At 48.1% G+C, this 15414-nt stretch overlaps 1 protein-coding gene and 1 pseudogene across 2 annotated transcripts in view; one reads left to right on the top strand and one right to left on the bottom strand.

The window, feature by feature from the left end:
- The window catches only part of LOC147432400 (Acyl-CoA N-acyltransferases (NAT) superfamily protein), a 101188-nt gene that overhangs the window by 6873 nt on the left and 78901 nt on the right, over positions 1 to 15414 (top strand). The gene's annotated exons all lie outside the window — the stretch shown is intronic.
- LOC147432401 (uncharacterized) lies at positions 7056 to 7940 on the bottom strand (annotated as a pseudogene).

Here is a 15414-nt window from a genome sequence, read left to right on the forward strand (position 1 = left end):
GTGTTTTTTCTACAATAAAGAGGAGTTGGTAGCGCGTAAAACTTCTCGAGGAAGCTATCCGCGGGCCGACGACATGAGGTAAGCAAGTGCGTCAGATGGCATCGAGTGGCGTCAGGAGGCCGAACGGGGTCAATATTTGCACGTGGATGAATACGGACACAAAGTGGTGTTTTCTTGTGAGAGTTATGCAGAAAGGTCATCATTAGGACCGCTTTTTGGGGCCACTTCACGTGGTTGCGAGACGCATTATTGAAAAGAAATGAGTGCCAGGTGTGCGCATGGATGCAGCAGGGTGACAACTATGCACTGCGAGGTCAGTTTTTGGCCTGTTCGGGGTCCGTTTGAGGTCATCTAAAAGGCCAAGGGTGCCCAACTAAAAAAGCTAAGTGTGGGAACTGAAAAATTTGAGAGAAGACCAGAAAAAACGTGGAGAAGAGAGGAGGAACAACCGCAGGTGTGTTTTTGGGGTTTTCGGAGCCTGTTTTGGCCGTAAACTGCTCATCCGAGGTCGGATTTGAGCACTTTGACATTGTAGACTGGGGTTTTGGGCCGTTTTGGACGCGATGGCGCTGTCCATTTTGCCAAATTCCTCACTCTTTTTCTGCTGTTTTTCTGTGTAATCTTCTCCGGTGAGTGAAGCCTCTGCTTAACTTTGTGGTTGTATCTGGTGTATTTCTTCAATATTGTGTGAGCTATTTGCCCCATTGGTGTTGGCCCAAGCTCAATTGTATCTAAACATCAGAAATTCTCCTCTTTTGAGCTGAGTTTTTTGGGTGTGTGTGTGTGTGGAGTGGGCAACTGGATAGTCTCTCTCCTCTCACTCCAGAGGTGTGTTCCCTGTCTCGGCCAGGTGTGTTGTGTAAGCCGAGTGGTGCCCCATAGTGTGTGTGTGTATCATTCCAAGAGTGTGTCGGGTCGTTATAGAGGCGCTGTGTGTGTTTTCATCCCTCTCACAACGCCAGGGGTCAGGGGGAGGTGTGGCGATATGCAAAACGTTGGGCTGAAGTGGGAAAGTGGCTCGCGATGGTGAAGACCAAAACGCTAGGGTTGACTGTCTATGGCGATCAAGCCAATCTGGAAACGCCAAGTGAGAGAATGTTCGGCGATGAAGGAAAACCAAAAACGCTGGGGGTACTGATGGGGTTCTTGCTGAGAAGGTGCCTGTTGAGCGGGAAGCTCCTGTTGCCTCTTCTGCCAGAAAGTGCCAACTTGAGTTTGCTTATATTATAACTTAGCAACATTGCCCTACCTACTTTTGTTGGAAAGTCACTTAAAAATAATAAGTGAAAATGTCAAAAACAAAGAAAATAGGCTAAATGCAATGGAAAATTTTCCTAACTGATTCTAATGGATTTTGATGGGAATTTTGATGATCATGCTGTGTGCAACCAGAGGATATGCATCTATGCTAAGTGACTGGGCATGCATGGTCTACGAATAGACTCACAAAAGTGCCAGATCACTTCTAATCTAGACTTGACTGGAGTGACTGAACCTTGATCATGGTGTAGCTTGTCCACGGACACATAGGGCTGGATGTGTCACGTGACATCCCCTCCTTTTCAAAGTGAGGTACTGGTACCGAACTGTATGGCGTCGAGGGAGATCGCCAATAGCATCCGGAATCCCGGAAGGGACTCTTCGCCGGCCCACTCTGATGTGTGGGTCGTGCGATACTTGAACTTCATAAAGGTCTGCACCGCTTGCTTCTTTGGGCCGCGCCGAAAGCGACAAAGTCTTCTATGGCTCCTTCCTTGCGTCAACTTCGTCGAGAGTCCTGCTTCTTTCGTCTTCAAGAATCTCCATGGCTGAAAATTCTTGAAACCACTTCCAACACAAAACCATGAACATACCTATTTCATGTAAAGTGAGTGGAAAAAATATTGTCTTCCTCAAAGACTGTGTATGCAATGTAGATGAACATAGAGACGGAGTGACAACCTGTTTATCAAACACATGCAAAAAATGAGATCGAATCTTTTCTGTTTGATCTAAATCAATCAACTGTGGCAAATCACAATGGAAATGCCCATGCTTGGTGCTCATACTATCATGTGCTCGTTCGGAAACTGAGTCATGCCAAGGAAGAGACATGGAATGTGACTTCTTGACATACATACTTTTTAGCTTTTCATGAAAAATCCGCATACATTCGTGCTCATCCATGAGAGAAACGTGTTCAACATACAATATGTCATGCCTAGAAAAAGGGATCACATAACGACGCTGATAAAATATAGGAAACGATCACGAATGAAACATTCGAACAATGCGTGTGTATCAATCATGCGAACATATAATACTTCCTGTGAGGGTTCTTGAGAGCGAGGCTCGAGAGTCAAGATCGCTTCTTCGTGATTGATCGAATCTGCAACGAGGTTAGCTTCGCTAGAAAAAGCATCCACTAACACATCATCGTTGTGAACAATTAGATCTTCTTCATGCAACTCATCATGCTTGTGAGAAATCAATCTTGATCATGCAAATTATCATGCTTGTCTTTATCATCCAAATCATCATGCTTGTCATTCAAATTATCATGCTTATCATCATGAAAATCATTGTGCTTATCATTGTCAATCAAAACATCATGAAAAGTCATTGTCAATCAAATCATCATCATGCTTCACACAATTATGTAAATCTTGTGTGTCATGGTTTGGAGAAGAAGAGACTGAGAGAGTCTCCTTTTCCCGAATCTCTTGCATCTGTGCTGGAGCTTGAGAAAAGAGTCGCAAGAACTCTTCCCTTCTTGCTTTGTTCTCTCGATCAAATTCTGCTTGTCTTGCTTTGTTCTCTGCTTGTCTTTCTGTGCGCTCACGATCCAATTTGGCCTTGTCGTTCTTTGGCTTCGAAGCGTGCTTGCTCGCGCTCACGCGCTATGGCTGCCATTCTTGCGGCATTTCTTGCTTCGCGTTGTAAATTCTGTTCCATAAACAACAGCTCCAACTCCTCCATTGGAGTTAGTGCAATCGATGTCGTAGATGGGGAAGGGGGAGGGTCGGAAAAACCTACTGGTGGGGAAAATTCTTCTTTGCCTCTCTCATGCTCATCATCTCCAAGCGAAGTATCCATTCCGCTTCGAGTGATGATCATTCTGAAGTCGTGGGTTCTTGTGGGTTCTTGTGGTCTTAGGTTCTTAAGTTCACGAGGAACTTGGGTTCTTGGGGGTCTTGGGTTCTTAAGTTCACGAGGAACTTGGGTTCTTGGGGGTCTTGGTTCTTGAGGTTCTTGAGGTTTTCTTTCGCTTGCAAACCGTGTTTGAGAAGGATATTCTCTTCACCCAAGTTCTACTCCTTTCTGCGGGCGCACCCCTTGGCGGCCTTGTGCTCACACCAAGGTTGCTTTTTCCCACTTCACGTCGATTGGCCGGCCGCTAAGTGTACGGTCCGCTCTCAATGAGTGAAAAGAGACACAAGGGGAGGCTGGACAAGCCCTTCTTTCTTGGGATTCCGTCACTCTTCAACAAAACACGATTAGGAATCGACCCGCCCAAGCGAACTTGGGTTCGTGCGATCGCAACAAGCAAATTTTCTTTTTTTGTGTGGTTCTTTGTGGTTATTTCCTTGAGTGATACAGAACTGCCAAAGCTCTGATACCAATGTTAGGTACAGCGGAAAGATTGTTTGCGCTTTGCTCAAGATGAGTGCTCCGAACTGTGCTCAAGGTTCCTTTTGTTCTTATGGAAGGTAGAGCCTTCCGTTCTTAGTGAGAGAAAACTATGATCACAAACAAAGTGAATGGACACTGCGTGCAAGTGTAGGAGACTGAGAGATAGAGAGAGAAGAGAGATACGACACCAGAGACGTTGTAAAACCCTCCTTCAAAGGCCCCACTCTTGTCGGCGAGAGTGGTCTACTTATGATTGTACAAGTGGTACAATGACGATGCAATGGATTGATGCAACTTGGGACTATGCCGACGACGACGACGACGACTTTAGGGCTGAAATCTGTGGTCTTTCTACTGCTGAAAATCTACTAATCTTTGGGCTGTTTTGGGTGGCTGAAAATGACTGTTTTGCGTTTTCCGAGGCTGAAAATGAGGTTCTTCTGCAATTCTCCAAGGCTGAATCTGCTGCTATTTGTGAGGCTGAAATCACTGAACTTCTTGCTGCAGCAGATTGCTGAAAATAGAAAACGCTGGCTTGTCTGATAGCGTTAGTGAAAAACGCTGCCTGTGGATATGCTGGCGATTGTCAAGCTGAAAACACCAGGGGTCAGGGGGAGGTGTGGCGATATGCAAAACGCTGGGTTGAAGTGGGAAAGTGGCTCGCGATGGTGAAGACCGAAACGCTAGGGCTGACTGTCTATGGCGATCAAGCCAATCTGGAAACTCCAAGTGAGAGAATGTGCGGCGATGAAGGAAAACCAAAAACGCTGGGGTTCTTGCGCCTGTTGAGCGGGAAGCTCCTGTTGCCTCTTCTGCCAGAAAGTGCTAACTTGGATTTGCTTATATATTAACTTAGCAACATTGCCCTACCTACTTTTGTTGGAAAGCCAGTCCTGGTGCCCATATTGCAGCAGCGTACATCATGGCAGGTATAACTAAAGTGTCAAAAAGCCACCCCTAGGTGCGGGGCTCCTGGAAGTAGGCCTGGTGGCATCTGCGCTCTAAGGTGGCCAGTGCTGCATATCCTCGTGTAAGCCGGTCTCTGGCTGCTTGGGTCATGGAAAATCTGCCCGTGGTGCCAGTGAAAGTCACCCCTAAATATACATATGAATCAACTACCTCAACGTGTCCACCTGCTACCATGAGCACTGCTCTACTCCGGACTGTCCTAGAGGTGTGGAAGATCATGACCTTGGTCTTGCCAAGGTTCACTGTGAGCCCTCGATGTGTGCAAAAATCATCCAAGGCGTGTAGGTGGCTCTGTAGTCCCTCCTGTGTCTCAGAAACTAGAATAATATCATCTGCATAGAGCATAATATGGACTGGTATACCTGCCAAGTCGGAGCCCGCCCCGCTTGCTCGTAGGATGTAATCTGCTATCTCGTCGATGTAGAGGCCAAATAGGGTCGGGGAGAGGGGGCATCCTTGCTTCACACCAATGGTGCTAGCAATGGGGTCCGATACTCCACCTGGGCACCGTACTCTACCTATGACCTGTGCTCTTGGAGACGTTGAAAGAGTCTCTCTCTAGGGATGGTGTCAAAAGCCTTGCGAAAATCCACAAAGCAACAGTAGAGTCGTCTCTTCCGTGCTTTTGCTCTGTCGATCAGGCAGTGAAGCACGAAGATGTGATCGATGGTCGAGAAAGTGCGTCGAAACCTTGCGTGTCCTGGTGCACGTAGCCCTGATGCCTCTGCGTATGTGCCGAGCTCTGCCTCAAGAACTGCCCCATATAGTTTGGCCAATGTGTGACCAATCATGATAGTCCTATAGTTCCCTGGGTCCAAGGTGTCGCCAGATTTTTGGATCGGCACAATGGTGTGCATAGTCCACTCCTCTAGTAGTCCCTCAACCAAAGCGTGGTTGAAGAGACGTGCTATTAAGGGGGAGAGGGTGTCTGCTGCATAGATGAGGTGCTCACTCTGTAGTCTAGTGTGGTCTGCTGAGCGGCCATGCTAGAGGCGTCGAATAGCCCTCTTCACCATACTAGATGTGAAGAAAGTGGAGGTGGTAGGTCGGGGGTCGGGTGGCTCCAGTATTAGTGGCTGCCCAGGTATCTGGTATAGGCGCTTGACGTAATCATGCCAGATCTGAGGATCCTCTAGGGGGGTGGTAGGACGTGGCTCTCTGAGAATCCTCCATGCGGTGGCGCAGTCTGTACTCATGAGAAGGTGGTATGGCTCAAGCTCCCGTGCCTCTTCGAAGGCCCGCCGTTTACGGCGTGTGATGGCCTTCATCTGTCGCCGGACCTCGCTCTCAGTGATCTCCTCCAAGGCTCGTTGAGCCCGTAGCTGCCTGTATAGAATCTAGATCCCTACACTCCTCGTCGGACCACCGGTTCTAGGGCATCGTCCCAGAGGGTGGAGGTCTACCAGTGTGGGTAGTATGTGGAAAGCAGCTGAGGGCTGAGGTGTGTAGAACTGCGGAAAGCTGGCTAGTGAGTGTAGAGAGTGGTGTATCTGGGTCGAGAGTGTAGATCCCCTCATAGACATGTGATGAGTAAACTGTGGCTAGCTCATGTGTGAAATGTATGGTGGTGTGTGTGAGATGGGTGAGCCAGTGAAAGAGAGAGCAAGATATGCGTGGTCAGCCCCAATATGTAGTGGTGGGATGGTAAAGGATGTGAGCAGGTGAGCTGCCTCTCTGAAGCCGATGTTGTAGTCCACTGTACTGCCGCCGCTGGGTACTGATGGTGGTATGCAAGTCAGGCCTCCAGATGATGGCCATTGCGCCATCCCGTTGTAGATAACGAGACGGTGCTGTGTCCCAAGCGAAGTAGATGTCGCCCGTATGGTGTCGGTGTGGTGGTGTCTCTGGAAAACCTCTCTGCCTCTAAGTTCTCCATGGTGGAGAGTAGCTCTGGGTCGTCAAAGTCGTAGATGTCACACTGTCTACTCTGTGTCTTGGCGTTGAAGTCTCCCGTGAGGAAAACTTCTCCAAGCCTGGAGTATTCCATGATCTCCTCCCTGAGACATGCATATAATGAAAGTGTATCATCCTCCTCCTCTCCGCCCTGTGTATGAGCCTCATGTGTCTCTCCTCCGCCTCTCTGTGCAAATCTAGAACCACTGGGTGCGAAGTAGCAAATGGCAATGTAGAGAATGTGTTCATCAGAGAGCTCAATCCGCACCCACATGTAGCGTGCTCCTGGGTCACAGGCTACTATCCGTATCCTGGTATGGAGTGAGCGGCGGTAGAGGACTGCTACTCCGCCAGATCCTCTAGTGGTGTTGTGCCGTGTGCACTTCTTGTGTGTAGACTCCCACTGATAATCCTGTACTCGGGGTAGACCTCTCTTTGAGCTCTCATGTGTCTCTGTGAGTAGAATGATGTCTCTGTCATGCATCACCTCCTCCAATCTCCCTGGGTGTGTCCACAGAGAGCCGTTGCAGTTCCAAACTGCCATGTGTATCTCCTCATATAGTGTCCCATAGGCCGTGAGTCTATGCTATGGCCTTGCCATCGATGATGACCCGGCCGTCGCGATAGGAGGCTCGTTTTCCTTCATTGCGCGCTTGTTGGATCCGGGGCATGCATGCTCTTCTATGCTCCACTTGCATTTTTGTGAAGTCGTCATCTAGGTAGATGGGGGGGCTCGTGAGACCTCGTAGGATTACCCTCTTTCGAATGAAAAGGGTGCGTGCTTCTTCCGATGGGAATTGGAGTATAAGAGGCCTCTTCTTGGTGAGGTCTTTGCCGGCTCACCAAGCTTTGGTGAAGGGGGTTGGGTCTTCTACTTTGTAACCAAGTGTGTTGCATAAGGTTTTACCATCTTTCTCGGGGGTGGATTCCTTCCCTTCTTCAATGCCGGTGACTTGTATATTGAGGCGACGGGCATTCCGCATCTTCTCCTCTTCAAGGGTGGTGTGTACAAGGAGAGCTTCTTCCTTGTGGGCGACCTCTTTCGCTTCTTTCTTGAGGTTCTTCTTGACCACTTCTACCCATCCCTCCTTTGTGGCTTCGAGCTTGTCTTCCAGGCTCTCGGTAAGGGCTTTAGTGAGTTCTTCTTTGATGGCCTCCTTTGTGTCCTTGTTGATTTCCCCTTCCTCGGGGGTAAGGGATGCGATTGAGGCCTTGAGGATGGCCATTTGCTCATGCATCGCTTCCTTCTCTTTCTTCCATCCCTCAAGCTCCTTCTTTTTGTCTTCCTTCTCCCTTGCCCATTCTTCTTTCTCTTTGTTCAAGACTTCTACTTCTTTCTCAAGTTTGGAGAGGCGGTTGATGATAGTGGTGATGGCGGAGTCGGTCAATTTCTTGTTTTCTTTGATCGTGGCGTGTAGCTTGTCCTCCATCTTGGCCATTTCATCCTTTGTGGCCCCTTTTGCCATTGCCGTTCAGGGCGGTTCAAGGGGAGTGACTCAATGGGTGAGGTCCCTTTGTATTGAAGGTTGAAAAAGATGAGCCGTGGGAGCAGGCGGGTATGCTGGGTGGGGGGTATCTGTTAATTGCTGGCGGATTTGTTTGTGGGCAGACCTGCCGGGTTCAGGTGGGCAGACGGGTTGGGTGTCTTGCTGTTGATGGGCAGAAAACTTGACGGGTAGGGGCAGTGGGCATAGACTCCAGCGCGCGCAGGCAGGCCCAAAACGGATGCTACAAAGGCTGCGCGCAAGTATTTAGGCGCGCAAAAGAGGCTGCGCGCAGGTAGCTGGAATGTTAGGTGCAGCGGAATGAATGTTTGAACTTTGCTCAAGATGAGTGCTCCGAACTGTGCTCAAGGTTCCTTTTACTTACGGAAGGGAGAGCCTTCCGTTCCTTTAGTGAGAGAGTGCAATGGACACAAACAAAGTGAATGGACACGGTGAATGGAAGTGCACGAGACTGAGAGATAGAGAAGAGAATACGACACCAGAGACGTAAAACCCTCCTCCGAAGGCCCCACTCTCTATGGCGAGAGTGGTTTACTTATGATTGCACAAATCTCTACAATGCTTGGACTTGCCGAGGATGTCGACGACGAGACGGTTGAAATCTGAAAACGCTAAGGGCTGAAATCTGCAAATCTTTATCTGCTGAATTCTGACTCTATGTCGATGATGATGTTGATGGCGACGATGCGACGACGACGTGCTGAAAACGCAGATGCTGAAATCTGCGTTTTCCGGGTTGAAACTGTAAACCTCGCTGGCTCTGACCGTGTGGCGAGAATCTGCTGCAGGAAGGTGAGATCTGCGAGGTTCGGGACTTCTTCTGCGATGTCTGAATGCTGAAAACTGAAAACGTTCGTTCTAGGGCTGAATCTGTCGCAGAAGATCTGCAAAAACGCGGAGGTTGATCTGCAAACCAAAAACGCTAGGGCTGAAAACTGACCTTGCGGGGAAATCCGCTAACGCTAGGAAATCTGTTGTGTTGCTGTGGGAATCTGCTAACGCTAGGGCGCCGGGAATCTGCAAGTGCAAAAACGCTGGCTGATCTGGTGCAAAAATGCTAGGCCTTCTATTGAGAGAAAACGCCAGAGTTGTCGCGAGGTTTGGTCTTGCTGAGAAGTTTCTTGTTGAGCTTGGCTCGTGTTGCCTCTTCTGCCATTTAGTGCCAGTTTAGGTTTGCTTATATACAAACTTACTCAATTTGCCCTACCTACTTTCCAACAAAAGTCACTTAAAAATAATAAGTGAAAAATGTCAAAAATAGGTAAAATAGGCTAAATGCATTGGAAAATTCCCCTAAAGGATTCTGATGGGAATGCTTATGATCATGCTGTGTGCAACCAGAGGATATGCATCTAAATTAAGTGACTGGGCATTCACGTTCTGTCTACAAACAGACTCACAAAAGTGCCAGAACACTTCTAAATCTAGACTGAGTGGACTCAATGAACCCTTGTCGTGCTGTAGCTTGTCCACGGACACATAGGGTTGGATGTGTCACGTGACCAACCAGTACTCCTTTTCAAAGTGAGGTACTGGTACCGAACTGTATGGCATCGAGGGAGATCGTCAATAGCATCCGGAATCTTGGCAGGGACTCTTCGTCGGCCCACTTTGATGTGTGGGTCGTGCGGTACTTGAACTTCAGAAAGGTCTACAACGCTTGCTTTTTTGGGCCACGTCGAAAGCGACACAAAGTCTTTTGAGTCTCCTTCAATGCTTCCACTTCTTCTATGGACGTAGGTTCACCTTCTTCAAGAATCTCCAAGGTTGAAAATTCCTGAAACCACTTCCAACACAAAAACATGAACTTACCTATTCCATGAACTTACCTATTCCATGTAAAGTGAGTGGAAAAAATCTTGTCTTCCTCAAAGACTGTGCATGCAATGTAGATGAACAAAGAGACGGAGTGCCAACCATTCACCCCACACACGCAGACAATGAGATCGAATCTTGTCTTGCTGATCTAAAGCAATCAACTGTGGCAATTCACAACGGAAATGCCCATGCTTGGTGCTCATACTTTCATGTGCTCTTTCTACGAATGTGTCATGCGAAGGAAGAGACATGGAATGTGACTTCCTTGAATGCATACTTTTCAGCTTTTCATGACAATTCCGCATACATTTGTGCTCATTCATGAGTGAAATGTGCTCAACGTACAATGTCATGCCTAGGAAAAGGGATCACATAAAGACACTGACTAAAATAAAGGAAACGATCACGAATGAAACACTCGAACAATGCGTGCGTACTAATCATGCGAACAGATAATACTTCCTGTGAGATTTCTTTGGACCTTGACTCAAGAGCCAAGATCGGTTCTCCCTGATTGATCGAATCTTCTTGTGGGGGTTCTGTGGACCTCGACTTGAGAGCCAAGATTGATCCTTCGTGATTGATCGAATCTGCAACGAGATTAGCTTCGCTAGCAAAAGCATCCACTAACACATCATCCTTGTGAACAATCACGTCATCTTCATGCAAATCATCATGCTTGTGAGAAATCACATCTTGATCATGCAAATCATCATGCTTGTCATTATCATCCAAATCATCATGCAAATCATTGTCATTCAAATCATGTGTGTCATGCTGTGGAGAAGAAGAGACTGAGAGAGTCTCCTTTCCCGAATCTCTTGCATCTGTGCGTGCACTTGAGAAAAGAGTCGCAAGAACTCTTTCATGTGTTGGTCACTCTTTTCTTTGATGGCTTTGTTCTCGCGATCAAATTTTGCTTGACTTTCTTTGTCTTCCAAGTCGTACTTACGCTCTATGGCTGCCATGCTTTCTTCGTATTCCGATCTATGGCTGCCATTTCTTCTTCGTAGGCCTTCTCTTTCTTCGCGTTCTAACTTTCTTTCCAGTAACAACTGCTTCAAAGCCTCCATAGGAGTTAGTGCAATCCTTGGCGTAGATGGGGAAGGGGGAGGGTCGGAAAAAACTCCTGGTGGGGAAAATTCTTCTTTGCCTCTCTCATGCTCATCACCTCCGAGCGAAGTATCCATTCCGCTTCGAGTGATGACCATCCACTGAAGTCTTGGGTTCTTGTGGGTTCTCGTGGTCTTGGGTTCTTAAGTTCACGAGGAACTAGGGTTCTTGAGGGTCTTCTTTCGCTTGCAATCTGTGTTTGAGAAGGATCTTCTCTTCACCCGAGTTCTACTCCTTTCCGCGGGCGCACCCCTTGGTGGCCTTGCGCTCACACCAAGGTTGCTTTTTCCCACCTCACGTTGATTGGCCGGCCGCCAAGTGCACGGTCCGCTCTCAATGAGTGAAAAGAGGCACAAGGGGAGGCTAGACAAGCCCTTCTTTCTTGGGATTCTTGTCACTCTTCAAAAACATGATTAGGAATCGACACGCCCAAGTGAACTTGGGTTCGTGCGACCTCAACAAGCAAAAAAATTTTGTGGTTCTTGTGGTTCTTTCTTTGAGTGATACAGAACACTACCAAAGCTCTAATACCAATGTGTCACGTGACACATCCAACCCTATGTGTCCGTGGAAAAGCTACACCATAACAGGGTTTCCGTCAAGTCCAGTCAGTCTAGATTAGAAGTGATCTGGCACTTTTGTGAGTCTATTCGTAGACTGTGCATGCCCAGTCACTTAGCATAGATGCATATCCTCTGGTTGCACACAACATGATCATCAGTATTCCCATCAGATTCCATTAGAATCAGTTAGGAGAATTTTCCAGTGATTTTAGCCTATTTTTCCTATCTTTGACATTTTTCACTTATTAATTTAAGTGACTTTCCAACAAAACTAGGTAGGACAATTTGGGTAAGAAAATATATAAGCAAACCAAAGCTAGCACTCTTTGGCAGATGAGTAAGGAGCACAACAGGCCATAGGCAGCAGGTACTCCCCTCTCTCAGCAAACACCTCCAAGTCCCTTGGCGATTTCCAACATCCCCTACAAGCTGGCGTTTTTCAGCAAACCTCTCATCACCACCTTTCGCCAACACCTGGCGTTTTTCCTACCATCGCCACAGGCTGCCCAATCCAGCGTTTTTCAGCTTTGAACATAGCAGACAAGGCAGCGTTTTCAGCATCAAGGACAGCAGGAAATTCAGCCCTAGACACTTGTAGAAGAACACCATTTTCAGCCTCCCAAAAACGCAGCCAGATCAGCGTTTTCAGCAGCCCCAGATTTTCAGCAATAGCATTTTTGTGGATAGTAGTTAGAAGGTCGCAGATTTCAGCCCTTAAGTCATCGTTGTCGTCCCCGTCGTCGTCACCAACATAGTCCCAAGTTGCATCAGTTTCCATGCATCATCATTGTACCACTTTGTGCAATCAATCGTAGACCCCTCTCGCCAACGAGAGTTTGGCGAGAGTGGGGCCTTCGGAGGAGGGTTTTACAACGTCTTTGGTGTCGTATCTCTCTTCTCTCTTTCTCTCAGTCTCATACACTTGCACGCACAATATCTACTCACTTTGTTCGTGATCACAACACTCTCCATAAAGAATGGAGGCTCTCCCTTCCATAAGAACTAAAAGGAACCTTCAACAAATATGGATCACTCATCTTGAGAAAATACAACATTCATTCCGCTGCACCTAACATTGGTATCAGAGCTTTGGTAGTGTTTTGTATCACTCTAGGAAAGAACCACAAGAATCACAAGAATTTTTTTTTGCTTGTTGAGGTCGCACAAACCCAAGTTCGCTTGGGCGTGTTGATTCCTAATCTTGTTTTTGAAGAGTGATAGGAATCCCAGGAAAGAAGGGCTTGTCCAGCCTCCCCTTGTGCCTCTTTTCACTCATTGAGAGCGGATCGTGGACTTAGTGGCTGGCCAATCGACGTGAGGTTGGAAAAGCCAACCTTGGTGTGAGCGCAAGGCCACCAAGGGGTGCGCCCGCAGAAAGGAGTAGAATTCGGGTGAAGAGAAGATCCTTTTCAAACACAGATTGCAAGCGAAAGAAAACCTCAAGAACCTCAAGACCCTCAAGAACCCAAAACCCACAAGAACCCAAGTTCCTCGTGAACTTAAGAACACAAGACCCACAAGAATCCACAAGAACCCACGACTTCAGTGGATGGTCATCACTCGAAGCGGAATGGATACTTCGCTTGGAGGTGATGAGCATGAGAGAGGCGAAGAAGAATTTTCCCCACCAGGAGGTTTTTCCGACCCTCCCCCTTCCCCATCTACGCCAAGGACTGCACTAACTCGTATGGAGGAGTTGAAGCAGTTGTTTATGGAAAGGAAGTTAGAACGCGAAGCAAGAAATGCAGAAAGAATGGCAGAATTTGATCGTGTATGCAAAGAAAGAAAAGCAGAAATGGATCGCAGACACGTAGAAAGCAGAGCAAAAAGAAAGGCAATACAAGACAGAGCGATCGACAAAACAAAGAGTTCTGGCGACTCTATTCTCAAGTTCAGGCACAGATGCAAGAGATTTGGGAAAAGGAGACTCTCTAAGTCTCTTTTTCTCCAAAGCATGACACATAGGATTTGCATGATTATGAGAAGCATGATGATGATTTGAATGATGATTTGGATGATAATGATGAGCATGATGATTTGCATGATCAAGATGTGATTTCTCACAAGCATGATGAGTTGCATGAAGATGACGTGATTGTTCACAAGGATGATGTGTTAGTGGATGCTTTTTCTAGCGAACCTAACCTCGTTGTAGATTCGATCAATCACGAAGAACCGATCTTGGCTTTCGAGTCGAGGTTCAAAGAACTCCCTCAGGAAGAATCGGTCTTGGCTCTCGAGCCTAGGTCCAAAGAACCCTCACAAGAAGTATTTTGTGTTCGCATGATTGATACGCACGCATTGTTCGAATGTTTCATTTGTGATCGTTTCGTGTATTTTAGTAAGCATCTTTATGTGATCCCTTTTCCTAGGCATGAATATTGTATACTTTTTTTCTTTTTTCGAGAAAAGATCCTTCTATTAGTTATTGAAACTGCCCATAGGGCTACAACCACCTCAAGAGAGGGCTACAACAACCATGGGGGGGACTCTCCCAATGAAAAAACCAGCATATGTACAATGGGGCTAAATCAAGAAATGGGGGGAGGGAAAAGCCACATAGGTGGTCGGTAGTGCCATCGGAGTACACCTTGGACCATGGTGTAGAAAGGCCCAGGACGCTAGAGTCGAAGGAAAGCCTCTCTACCTTGTAGTCCCTCGAACTGTCCTCTAAGAGTGTGGATCAGCTCTAGCCAGACCAGAACTCACGAAAAGTCTCTGCTGGTGGCACGGGGCGAGCCTCAAAGATGCGGAAGCAGCGGGCCCGCCAGATGAACCAGAGTGCCAGGCCACTGATGAGCTCCCAACACTCCTCTCTCTCACTGCACCACTCCTGTGGAGTAAGCTCTGTAGCAGGCTGGAGTGTAGGTCGCCCCTCCTGCATCACTATCATCCTGCTGGTGGAAGATAGCTCAAACTGAAGTGTCGGGCTTGAGAGGGTGGACCAAGCTGCTGGTCCCCAAGTGTACTGTCGAGCCATGGAGAGAGCAGGCATGAGCCGAAGAACTCGTAGCCACACCTGCTAGGCCGAGGGACAGTCCCAAAGACAGTGACGCTGACTCTCCACAACGTGGTCACAAGCTGTACATGCGGCCGAGAGACCACTATGCACTAGCCAGCTCCCGACTGCTGTAACTCTGTGTGCGACCAGCCACCGAAACAAGGTTACTCGCCTCGGCTGTCTGGAGTCCCACCGCCTCTCCCAAAAAACTGTCAAGAACTCAGCTGTGAGCCCCTCCTCTTGCCAATGGGCTGCTGCAACGGGGCGGGCCTCTCTTTGTGCTGCTAGTATATGATGTCCCAGTCGAACAATGTACTGAAAGAACGGGACTCCTGGGTGGTCTGCAGAAGAAAAGGGATCCCTCCATAGCCACTCACCAGGATCCCACTGTATTCGTGCCAGTGGACAACACTCCCAAGTCCACAGCCTCCAGTGTCCAGTCGCAAGAGCTGTTGGGTCAGGGTCTATGACAACGGTCCTCCCACAGATGCCCACTACTCGGATCCTCTGAAAACAACACTCTGCTACCTGCGGAGCCTCTACTGTAACTCGCGGAAGGCGTCCCCCACTCTAAAGCTCAAAGAAAAAAGCTGGGACAGTCTCTGAGCAGTCCTTGACTGAGATGAGAACCTCCAGTCGTGTGAAGGCTCCCATCCATCGGGGTGCTACTGGCTCGATGGGTGTGAGCCACTCAACTGGAACTGACTCTGAGATGTCCTGGCACATGCTCTGCACCCCTCTCATGCCCTGTTATAACTGAAGGCCCTGGACCTCCTCTGACAAACTTGTGAACTCTAGCCAGTCACCTAAAGAGCGCGTTGGACCTGCTGCCATGGGACCCCAGGAAACATGAGGCCGACTACCAACCAAGTGGCCTCTCTGACTGCTAACCATGGGGTTCCAGACGAGGGGCTGCCGTAGGCGCTCCTCCGTGCACGTA

This window comes from Adiantum capillus-veneris, chromosome 20 (genome assembly GCF_014529385.1).
Source record: "Adiantum capillus-veneris isolate H3 chromosome 20, ASM1452938v2, whole genome shotgun sequence".
NCBI lineage: Eukaryota > Viridiplantae > Streptophyta > Polypodiopsida > Polypodiales > Pteridaceae > Adiantum > Adiantum capillus-veneris.